This window comes from Hyperolius riggenbachi, chromosome 5 (assembly GCF_040937935.1).
Source record: "Hyperolius riggenbachi isolate aHypRig1 chromosome 5, aHypRig1.pri, whole genome shotgun sequence".
Lineage (NCBI taxonomy): Eukaryota > Metazoa > Chordata > Amphibia > Anura > Hyperoliidae > Hyperolius > Hyperolius riggenbachi.
Window position 1 is genome coordinate 239,183,116 of NC_090650.1, and position 10,786 is coordinate 239,193,901.

General features: G+C 40.1%; 1 long non-coding RNA gene across 1 annotated transcript; it reads left to right on the forward strand.

Moving 5' to 3' along the window:
• Positions 1-621: 621 nt before the first annotated feature.
• Positions 622-9,627, forward strand: LOC137517597 (uncharacterized). The gene is made up of 2 exons (XR_011020587.1): positions 622-743; positions 9,451-9,627. It is a non-coding gene; the product is annotated as an uncharacterized lncRNA (long non-coding RNA).
• Positions 9,628-10,786: the final 1,159 nt, after the last annotated feature.

The window sequence follows — 10,786 nt, forward strand, 5'->3', positions numbered from 1 at the left end:
TTAGCAGGTAACAGATCAAATGTTTTTTCCACTACATAGATACTGGATCAATATCTAAATTAAAGTAGGGTGCATTGATCTATATCCCCCAATTAGAATACAGATCAAGAATTAAAACTTGAATAGCACAGTTTTAAATTTGCTATGTGGAAAATGAAGTCAATGAAATGAAATCAATGAAGAATATTATGTTACTGTTCAAGGTTTTCAGGAAGGCAGAACTGGCTTAATATTCCAGGAGTGATATTTAAGTTCACTCTGAATGTGCAGATACAGGAATGGTAATTAAATTAAGAATGTGCTTTTTTTCAGTTATTTCATCCTCTCCTCTTTATTTATAGACACTTATAGATTCATTGACATTTTGTAAACTAGAATTTGCATATACATATGGAGTTATCCTGAACATAAAAGAGGCAGATATAGTAATCATTTTTAATTTACATAAATTTGTGTGAAACAGTTTTTGTTCCATTCCTAGTTTTCTCTATATTGCCTATTACCTTACATTGAATGATTCTGAAGTTTGAAGCTAAAGTCATGGAAATAACATTTCAAGATGTAGATTACTTACTGCACATATGGTTTACATGTCTTTCCATTTTTCGCAGCTCAATTTTAAGATGGCAATTTCTGACCTACTGTGTAAAATGGCCATTCAGGACCATGACTAAACTAAATGACTGTTACTCTCCTCCAGCAACTATCTATTCAAATACCACTACCATTACATTGGGAAAAAGGTATGCTTGAGTAAGTAGAGGTGTAGAGTGTTGGAAAATACTGGTTTGCATCACCATAGCAACACACATATAACCTTGATACTACATATAGATTAATAATAGTAATAATAATTCCAGTATTTGTATAGTACTTTTCTCCTGTCGGACTCACAGCGCTTGCAAGGCACCCACTATTGCACACTTAGTAGGCAGTAGCAGTTTTAGGGAGTCTTGCCCAATAACTTCTTACTGAATACTGAATAGGTGCTGGTTTACTGAATTGGAAGAGCCGAGTTTTGAACGCAGGTTTTCTATGGGCAGAGCCCTTAACCATTTCACTATCCGGCCACTAATGAGTGGTGCACCCCTGGTATTAGGACCAGTATAAGAACCAGTAAAATTGGTGTGTGCTATTTGCACATGGACAAATTACTGGCCTCTCATGCATCAGGCCCAAGATTTCAACAGAAATCATTTCTACATAAATTGAATCTCAGTGCCTACTAGCTTTGAACATACAGTAGAAGATAAGAAGAGTTTTTTATAACATTCTTGCCTTCCACCACTCCTCCTTCCACATCTGATGCCATCTCTTTAGGGGCGAACAGGCACTTATGATCAACACTCAATCAGTATCTCAATTAAATATGAATACCACAGTTTTAAACATATTTCTATTAAATTCAAGTGTTTCCATCAAATCCAAACAGTTAACAGTTAAACACAGATTGTATGCCAGTCTGTACAACATAGTCAAATTATAGCTCAGTTTTAGCCCATGGACATTCTTCATAAGAATTCTTTAGTGCATTTAGCTTCTCCATAGCATGACATCACCACTATGTGTGACAGACAGACAGACACAGACAAATAACATTTATATTGCACTTTTCTCCTGGCGGACTCAAAGCGCCAGAGCTGCAGCCACTAGGACGCGCTCTATAGAGCAGTGTTAGGGAGACTTGCCTAAGGTCTCCTACTGAATAGGTGCTGGCTTACTGAACAGGCAGAGCCGAGATTCGAACCCTGGTCTCCTGTGTCAGATGCAGAGCCTCTTAACCATTACACCTTCCAGCCACCATGTGTGGCTGCCAGTATGTTCATCTTGCTGTAGGTTTCTGTACTCCATATATTTAAAAGCTCTGCATGTTAAAATGAGTGTGAGATGTATGCAATAGTAGAATATAGGTAAATTTAGTTATATTCTATTACCACTTACCCTAACTCTCACACTACATCTCCCCTACCTATGCCTAACATTACCCCCCACCACCATCACCAACCTACCTCACAGTTATTGCCATTATTTTCTATCTCCCAATGCTAACTAATCAGCTCATCTACTGCCACTAAATGGAGTTTGGCTACATTGTAGCCATATTCCATAGCAAACTACCACCTCTACTACATCTATGCAGACCTCACCACAAGTCACGCCAATAACCAACACCTCAACCACTGCTAATTGTGGAAGCTAGATTTTGACTTTTCTGTAGCAGAACTCTGGTGCCCCATGCCAAAATTACCTTTTCCAGGATCACCATAGCAGCAATTCCCACAGCTGCCTATGGAAGCCTGAATTATCAGGTATGACCTGGGCCAATGTTAACTGATTCATTCTGCACTTTGTGCAGGAAGTTCCATTTTTGTAATTATTGTCTCTAAAGAAGTGAAGTTTGACATGTTGCTCTCTTGGATGGAATTGTCACCTCTCTTCTACTTGGATCCCATTTAGCCTAGTTTTTTACACGTTTGTTAAAGGGGCACAATAGGAAACATAGCGGATTTTGGTCAATAAAATAAATAATGTGCGCAAGAGGTACAAGTAATAATTTTTTTTGCAAAATGAACATGCATTCTTTTCAATCCCTACTGCATGACTCATAAAATAGTCATTTTCAACAAGAATTGTAAACTAAGCAGCAATATATTAATGTGGTATATCCACTAAATAACAATAAATCTTGTGTGTACGTGTAAGATTTACCAGGTGTTGCAGAAAGTAGGTAACGCATATTGTGCAAATTTAACAACTTGCATCACATATACAATGCACACGTTGCTAGTTTAATGCACAGGTAGCCAATAGGTAACGTGGGTTTTACCAGCTAAGTGTGCATTTAACATGAGTTGTACTTTTTTCACATTGCACATTGAATATTTTGAATACCCGGTAAATCTGGCAAGAATGACCAATATTTAGTGGCCTTCCTATAGTGTTTGCTAAGATCCCAGTGAAATGAAAATGACCTTCTAATTCTAATTAATGAATTTTAAGAAAATCAGTGTGGCAGCATTGACGCCAGTTAAACTTTTGATTGATTTTTTGGCAAAATCAGTCAGAAGGATAATTCAAACATACTGGAAAATCACATTTGATCAGAGCAGAATCCATCTCCTGGTTGGTTTTCCCATACATCGTGAGATCTATGGCTACCTTTAGTAGCCATGAGCATAGACAAATGAAATAATCTAAAAGACATGCCATCTACCCAGTGCCCCAGCTTAAACTCATTCTTTCCCTCCTAGTGAGTGCAATACAGCTTACAAACTGCCTTCACCTTTTGTTTCACTCTCTTACCAAAGGCATATCTATAATTCATGGGCCCCATTGCAAAATTGTGATGTCCTCCCATGCTCTCACTCCCTTTCTACCATGGTGACACAGGGCCATTCCCATAGGTCATATAGCAAGTGTGAAAACCATCCCCCCCCGCCCCCCACAATATTGCAAACACCATGACTTTCCTGAACCATAACAAGTGTGACTAGAGCAACTTCTGTTTGGGGACAATTCCACAGCCTTGACTGCATGTGCTCCTCCCCCACTTGTCATGCCTCTGCCCAGTATTCTCTAATTCTCCTTCACTAAATTGTCTCACCACACCACAAAAAAATAAAAACAGCTCCTATTCAAGTTACAAAATGAAATTGGATAATTAACACACAAACAGCTATGTGCATGTCTACACAGCAATATAATACAACAAATGCATTTGGATTTGTCACACATACATATATTCCTCCACAATTGTGTTAGAGATTTTTTTAAAATCACGTATAAAATGATGACTTTAAGTTATTGCTGCTAAAGGAGGTTCTACAAACTATCCACATTTCAGGGTATCCTACCTTTTTACATATGCCTTCATTTTTTGGGCTTTATTTAACTTAAAGTGTACCTGTAATGAAAATAGTGCCTCACATTTCTACTTACTTAGGTAGAGGAAAGCCTCTGGATAATCCAGTGGCTTCTCCCCTCCTATTTACCATTACAGCACTGGTACCCACCACCAAAGCTGGTCAACAATGGCTTGTCGAAGGAGCTCAGCCAAACTGTGCAAATAATGCTGCAGTGGAAATCAGCTGGGTGTTGCTTCACACCCAAGATCAGATAGTTTTAAAGCCTGAGATGGATCAAGTGATTTTTTTTTTTAATCCTTCCCGATACATAAATCCTTAGAATTAAAAGAGAGTATAATGTATTTTACTTGTGACTGTAGCATAGCACTACAGAAACTGCTGATGGAGATCTGCAGCTGCAACAACTTGTTGCTATTAGAGATGGACCGCACCTCTGATTTTCGGTTCACAAACTGGGTTCACGAACTTCCGCAAAAGTTTGCTTCGCGCAAACTTTCGCGAACCGCAATAAACTTCAATGGGGAGGCGAACTTTGAAAAATAGAAATGCTTATGCTGGCCAGAAAAGTGATGGAAAAGATGTTTCAAGGGGTCTAACACCTGGAGGGGGGCATGGCGGAGTGGAATAGATGCCAAAAGTCCCGGGGAAAAATCTGGATTTGACGCAAAGCAGCGTTTTAAGGGAGGAAATCACATTAAATGCTAAATTGCATGCCTTAAGTGCTTTAAAACATGTTGCATGTGTATACATCAATCAAGGAGTGTAATTAGAGTACTGCTTCACACTGACACACCAAACTCACTGTGAAACGCACCGCAAACAACTGTTTGTGTAGCGACGGCCATGCTGGACTGGTGAACACCATGGCCAGAGTGCAGGGCATGGCGGTTTTCAAGCTCAGAGCTTTAAAACATCTTGCACATGTACACATCAATCAAGGAGTGTAATTAGAGTACTGCTTCACACTGATGCACCAAACTGTGTAACGCACCACAAACAGCTGTTTGTGTAGGGACGGCCATGCTGGACTGGGGCGCACCATGGCCAGAGTGCAGGCCGTTGCGGTTTTCAAGTCCATATGGTCGCCGGGCTGTGGTAGCTCAATAATAGAACAACAGTGACTGTCAGGTAGGTATATGCAGTGATGGGTATTATAATGTGCACCTGTCACACATAGACAGGTACCGAACAGGCACAGTGACACTGCGTGCGCTCACGTGCGTAGGTGGGTGCACTGAAGGGAACAACAGGTAGTAGGTATATGCAGTGATGGGTATTGCAATAAGCACCTGTCATACACACAGGTAGTCACTGAATGTGCTGGGCCTGGCAGTGGCACACACAGTAGGAATTACCAAGGCTGTCTATGCAACACAAGTGTCAGTGGGACACACATACACACAAAAAAAAATAGATCACAAGAACAAGATTAGCTCTCAAAAGAGCTGTTGAGGGGTGCTTTTTTAGCAATAACAATCAGCCAGGAGCAAGCTAACAAGCCTACAAGAGCCTAACTAAGCTTTCCCTATTGGAGTCTGCAGCAGCTATCCCTTCTCTAATTACTACAGGCACACAAGTGAGTCCAATGCCTGACACTGCCTGCCTTTTATAAGGGGGGTGGGGCTCCAGTAGGGAGTTTAGCCCAATTGGCTACAATGTGCCTGCTGACTGTGATGTAGAGGGTCAAAGTTGACCCTCATGATGCACTATGGGGGCGAACCAAACTTCCGGAAAAGTTTGCGGTTCTCCGCGATCGCGAACCACGGAAGTTCGCCGGCGAACCGTTCGGGCCATCTCTAGTTGCTATATGTTGCTTGTGTTCAGTCGCTGTCAGAACTCTCCTGACCCCATAAACAGAAATAGTTTTCACAAAACACATTTGAATGACTGAAAAATATGCTGCTGACATTTCATATCCTTATTTTAGTGATGCAAAAAAATAATTTGCAAAATCTAAAAAGGGCGGATATTTCTTTGGGTATGGAGCGCTCATACAATGCAGTGCTTATGTGTAAATCAGAAAATAACGCTTATGAGTTTCACAGATGAAAGGTCAAAACACCCACTGGAAAAAAAAATTGTATCTTTTAGCCTTGGGCAGTGATAATAGACAAGGTAACATATTCGTTGGCCAAATTATATTCCTTTACAAGACATGCTCATTGTTATACTTATCCACATGATTGATGAGGCTCTTGCTATCCCCAGGAGCATTAACAAATGAGTGCTTGTTTTACTTGCTGCCTAAATTACTATGTCTTCTATTGAAAAAAAAATCCCTTTCCTTTCAAGAGGCATGCTTTTTTGATGTACATTATATGACACCTATGTAACACTGTGCCCTAGATTTAATAAAAGGATCTGAGTCACTTGCTTTAATCAAGTTCGTGCAGCAAATAGTGTCATATGGGAAGCTGTTATAATGCTTAATAGAAAACAGTCATTCCGGACTCCTGAACTAAAGAATATGGAATGAGAAAAAGCAGTCTAGTGTGGCTCAGATAAACCCTTGTTCAATTTAACCACTTGCCGACCGCGCACTCATACCGCGCGTCGGCAAAGTGGCAGCTGCAGGACAAGCGAGCGGCTGCTTCCTGTCAATTCACGGCGGGGGGCTCCGTGAATAGCCTGCGGGCCGCCGATCACGGCTCGCAGGCTAAATGTAAACACAAGCGGAAATAATCCGCTTTGTTTACATCCGTACAACACTGCTAACAGTAGCAGCGTTGTACCAGATCAGCGATCCCCGGCCAATCAGCGGCCGGGGATCGCTGTCACATGACATCACATGACAGGACAGATCCGTTCCTGTGCAGCCTTGGATCTCCGGGGAAGGGAGAGAGGGGGGGAATTTCGCCGAGGAGAGGGCCTTTGAGGTGCCCCCCCCCCGCAACACCCAGGCAGGCAGGAGCGATCAGACCCCCCCAGCACATTATCCCCTTAGTGGGGAAAAAAGGGGGGCGATCTGGTCGCTCTGCCTGCACCCTGATCTGTGCTGGGGGCTGCACAGCCCACCCAGCACAGATCAGCTAAAACAGCGCTGGTCCTTAAGGGGGGGGGGGGGGTAAAAGGTGGGTCCTCAAGTGGTTAAGGGATTTTCAGAGGCAACAAGTAAAATGTACAGGACAAAGTTGGTTCTCAATCCAATCACCATCAAAATTAATGGGGGAAAAAAAACGACAACAGCAACAAAAACTTGTTTGGCTTTTCTTGATCTCTGGAGGGGACAAATAAGGTTGCATGGCAAGACCACCATATCTCTGACAATCATTGTACTCTAACTCAAACTTTAGGCATCGTTTTCCTGGATTCCGCACAACAATGCTAATGCTAATGCACATTCAAATTACGTTCTACATGGCAAAACAATATATATATATATATATATATATATATATATATATACTGTATCTTGTATACAACACCAGCAATATTAATAAGATCATAGATAAAGGGATGCCCGTCAGATTGAAAGATTTTTTGTAGTATGATGTAAGCTGGTATTACCTTATAAAAAACATCAGCCATGCTTTGTTCTGCACCACACAAAACTCCTATCTCAACACTGACAGTAAAAAAATGTGTTTTTCTTAGTAGCTGTAAGTAGGTCCTTGGAAGGACTTTCCCAGCAAAAAAAAAAAAGAGCCAGTCCTCAGAGCAGAGGCTAGATGCCCATGAAGGGTTCATACTAAAAAAAAAAAAACTTTTAAAGTCCATTTCCAGTCAGTCCAGCACTGTCCTGTCTCGAAATGTACGCCTTATGTGTGAGCACACCCATAGAAACACATATAGAAATCAAGCAAAACTGACAGGACTGGACTGGACTGGAAATGTACACTTTTTATGTATAAACACAGCCATAGAAACACACAAAAAACTGTTGCAAAACTGTCAGGACCAGACTGGACTGAAAATATACAGATTTATGTTTGAACATATATATATAGAAACACCTACAAAACTGACGCCAACCTTCAAAAACTGACAGGACAGGACTGGACACCTTTTTATGTGTGAACCAAGCTTAATAGACAGTGAAAAGGCAACCAGACAAATAGGAAGAAACCAGGAATGTGCCAAATTCCCAGTACCGAGAAATAAAAGAACTTTGAAAATCAGACACAACCAACCACGTCAAATTTGCACGTCCGATTTGTGGAAATGTTTATCTCTGCCTACTTATGGAAAGTGAAGAGTCAATCAAATTGAAGAACTGTAATTAGCAGGATCCGAGTTACATAAGTAATGTGAGTGTTGCTATGGTAATGCATGTTATACAAGAAAAAAACATGCATTACTGTAGTACTGTTTGTGTTACCCACTTACAATGGGTCACACTAATTGTGCAAAGTTTGGTAGTCTGCTAGCATTAGTAATGGTAATATTACTGTCTGTGCAATACATGGCAATATTAACACCCCTACATGAATCACCCCCAATAGAGGAAAAAAGTTCAAAGTAAAGAATGCAGTTTCCACCTGTCTGGTTTGGCAATTAAACGATTATGTAGTGTTTATATAGTGCTAACATCTTCCATAACACTTTACAGAGTCTAACTGTTGCTCACAATGTAATCCCTATGAAAGTCATATATCTCTATCATAGACTAAGGCCAATTTAGGGGGAAGTCAATTAACTTATCTGCATGTTTTTGGGATTAAATTAAAACACACCTTCTAATTTGTTTATATCATCAACAGGAACCTTCTTATTTTAAAACAGTTGTACATTAAGCTCATTGTGCTATTTGGTAACCTGTGAGAGTCCCATATTTAAAAATCTGGTGGAATAGAATCATTGCCTATGTTTCCAATGGAACCAAGGGAAAAAAGTAATAGGTTCAGCTATTCTAAAAACAGAACTATGAATAAAGGAACCGTTCACTGCTGAGTATCCATCTAAGTTGATTTTATTGGACCTCTTGTCGCTAAACGACTTTCATTTCTTCTTGTTATCTATGATGTATTTCCAAAGAATCTTACAGTTATTTCTTTTAAAGGTGTCATTGCCTTCAGCATTTTGACAACTACCACTATTTCATTGTGGGCTTTTAGACAAAGCCAGATTGGACCACAGTACAGCCTTTGAAGAAGGGCTCCAGGTGAGCTCCTGGGCATTGTCTGCATATTTTTCAACTCTGAAAGGCCTGCACTCTCAAGTATAGTGTAATTCATGAGCAGGCAATCTTCCAACAGGTTTCATAGCTTACTATGCAATTCCTTTTGGCAACACAGAAGTTACTCCCTATAAGTGTTCCGTGATAAAAATGTATTCATTTCACTTTCCAAATATGCTGTTCTTTCAGGAACTCAACAGAAAACTGTCAGTGAGACATCTAAAATAACTAAAATCCAACACAACAACATATGTATGTTCTCATTTTATATGGAAATATTTGTTCACATCATGCTGAAGGAAGCCAGGATTTTTGTTTGTTTGTTTGTTTTTTTTGTTTTTTTTACATAGAATAGTGGGCTATTTCTTTTATTCAAGGTACATAGTTTGCATTCCTGTTTATGTAATGTCATGTCAGTACATTAAGGTAATCTTGTTGTGTGACATGTGTTATTTTATATGAATCCAGAAGAGATCTTCAAACAGTACAGTGAATATTCAATCTTAAATAGAAAAAGCAGAGGGCACATTCCAATTTCAGTAAAGCACTCACATTTGGAAGAGGGGGATCGCCAGTGCAGAGAGGTCACAGCAAGTGAAAATTGTTAACCGTTTATTTTTCATTAAAGAGACTCCGTAACAAAAATTGCATCCTGTTTTTTATCATCCTACAAGTTCAAAAAGCTATTCTAATGTGCTCTGGCTTATTGCAGCACTTTATACTATCACTGTCTCTGTAATAAATCAATGTATCTTTCCCCTGTCAGACTTGTCGGCCTGTGTCTGGAAGGCTGCCAAGTTCTTCAGTGTTGTGGTTCTGCTATGCACACCCCCTCCAGGCCCCTCTATGCACACTGCCTGTGTGTTATTTAGATTAGAGCAGCTTCTCTCTTCTCTCTTATCTTTTACAAGCTGGATAAATCGTCCTCTGAGCTGGCTGGGCTTTCACATACTGAGGAATTACAGACAAGGGCAAAGCTGTTTGCAGGAAGAAAAGAGCAGCCTGAAACTTCAGTGCATGAGAACTGCAGGGGGAAAGAAACACACAAATGATCTCTTGAGATTCAAAAGGAAGGGTGTATACAGCCTGCTTGTGTATGGATGTATTTTCTATGTGTGGACATACTGTACATCAACCTACTTCCTGTTTTGGTGGCCATTTTGTTTGTTTATAAACAAACTTTTTAAAACTGTTTTTAACCACTTTTAATGCGGCGAGGAGCGGCAAAATTGTGTCAGAGGGTAATAGGAGATGTCCCCTAACGCACTGGTATGTTTACTTTTGTGCAATTTTAACAATACAGATTCTCTTTAAGGAAGTGAGTAAATCCCCTTACTTGGAATACAGATAGAAATAAAATACCATTGTTTTTTAAAGTCTATTGCAATTTTTTATCTGCTACAATTCCTAAATGGAGAGATTTCTTTTACTTTCTGGGGCCCATAAAATTCCATGTTGGATCCTTACCTGTTGCAAAATTTAAAAACTATTTTATTGATTCCTTTGTTGCTTTTGAGAGATCCCCTCACTTATGTTCACCCACAGCTCTGAAGTGATGCATAAATACTTCTTATTTTAGCAAAGTAAAATTGTTCTTTGTGGTGCATTTTCAGTAACAAGTTTTGGATCCCTTTAGGCCCCATAAAAAAATCCTGGTGATTCTGAGCTTCCATAATTACTGGATAACAATTCTCTGTTACCATAAGCCCTTCCATCATGGCCGGCACTATCGCTAAGGCAAGGGGCAATTGCCCCTGAGCGCCAGAGCCCATAGGGGCATGAGAGTCTCTTTATTTTGCCCCAC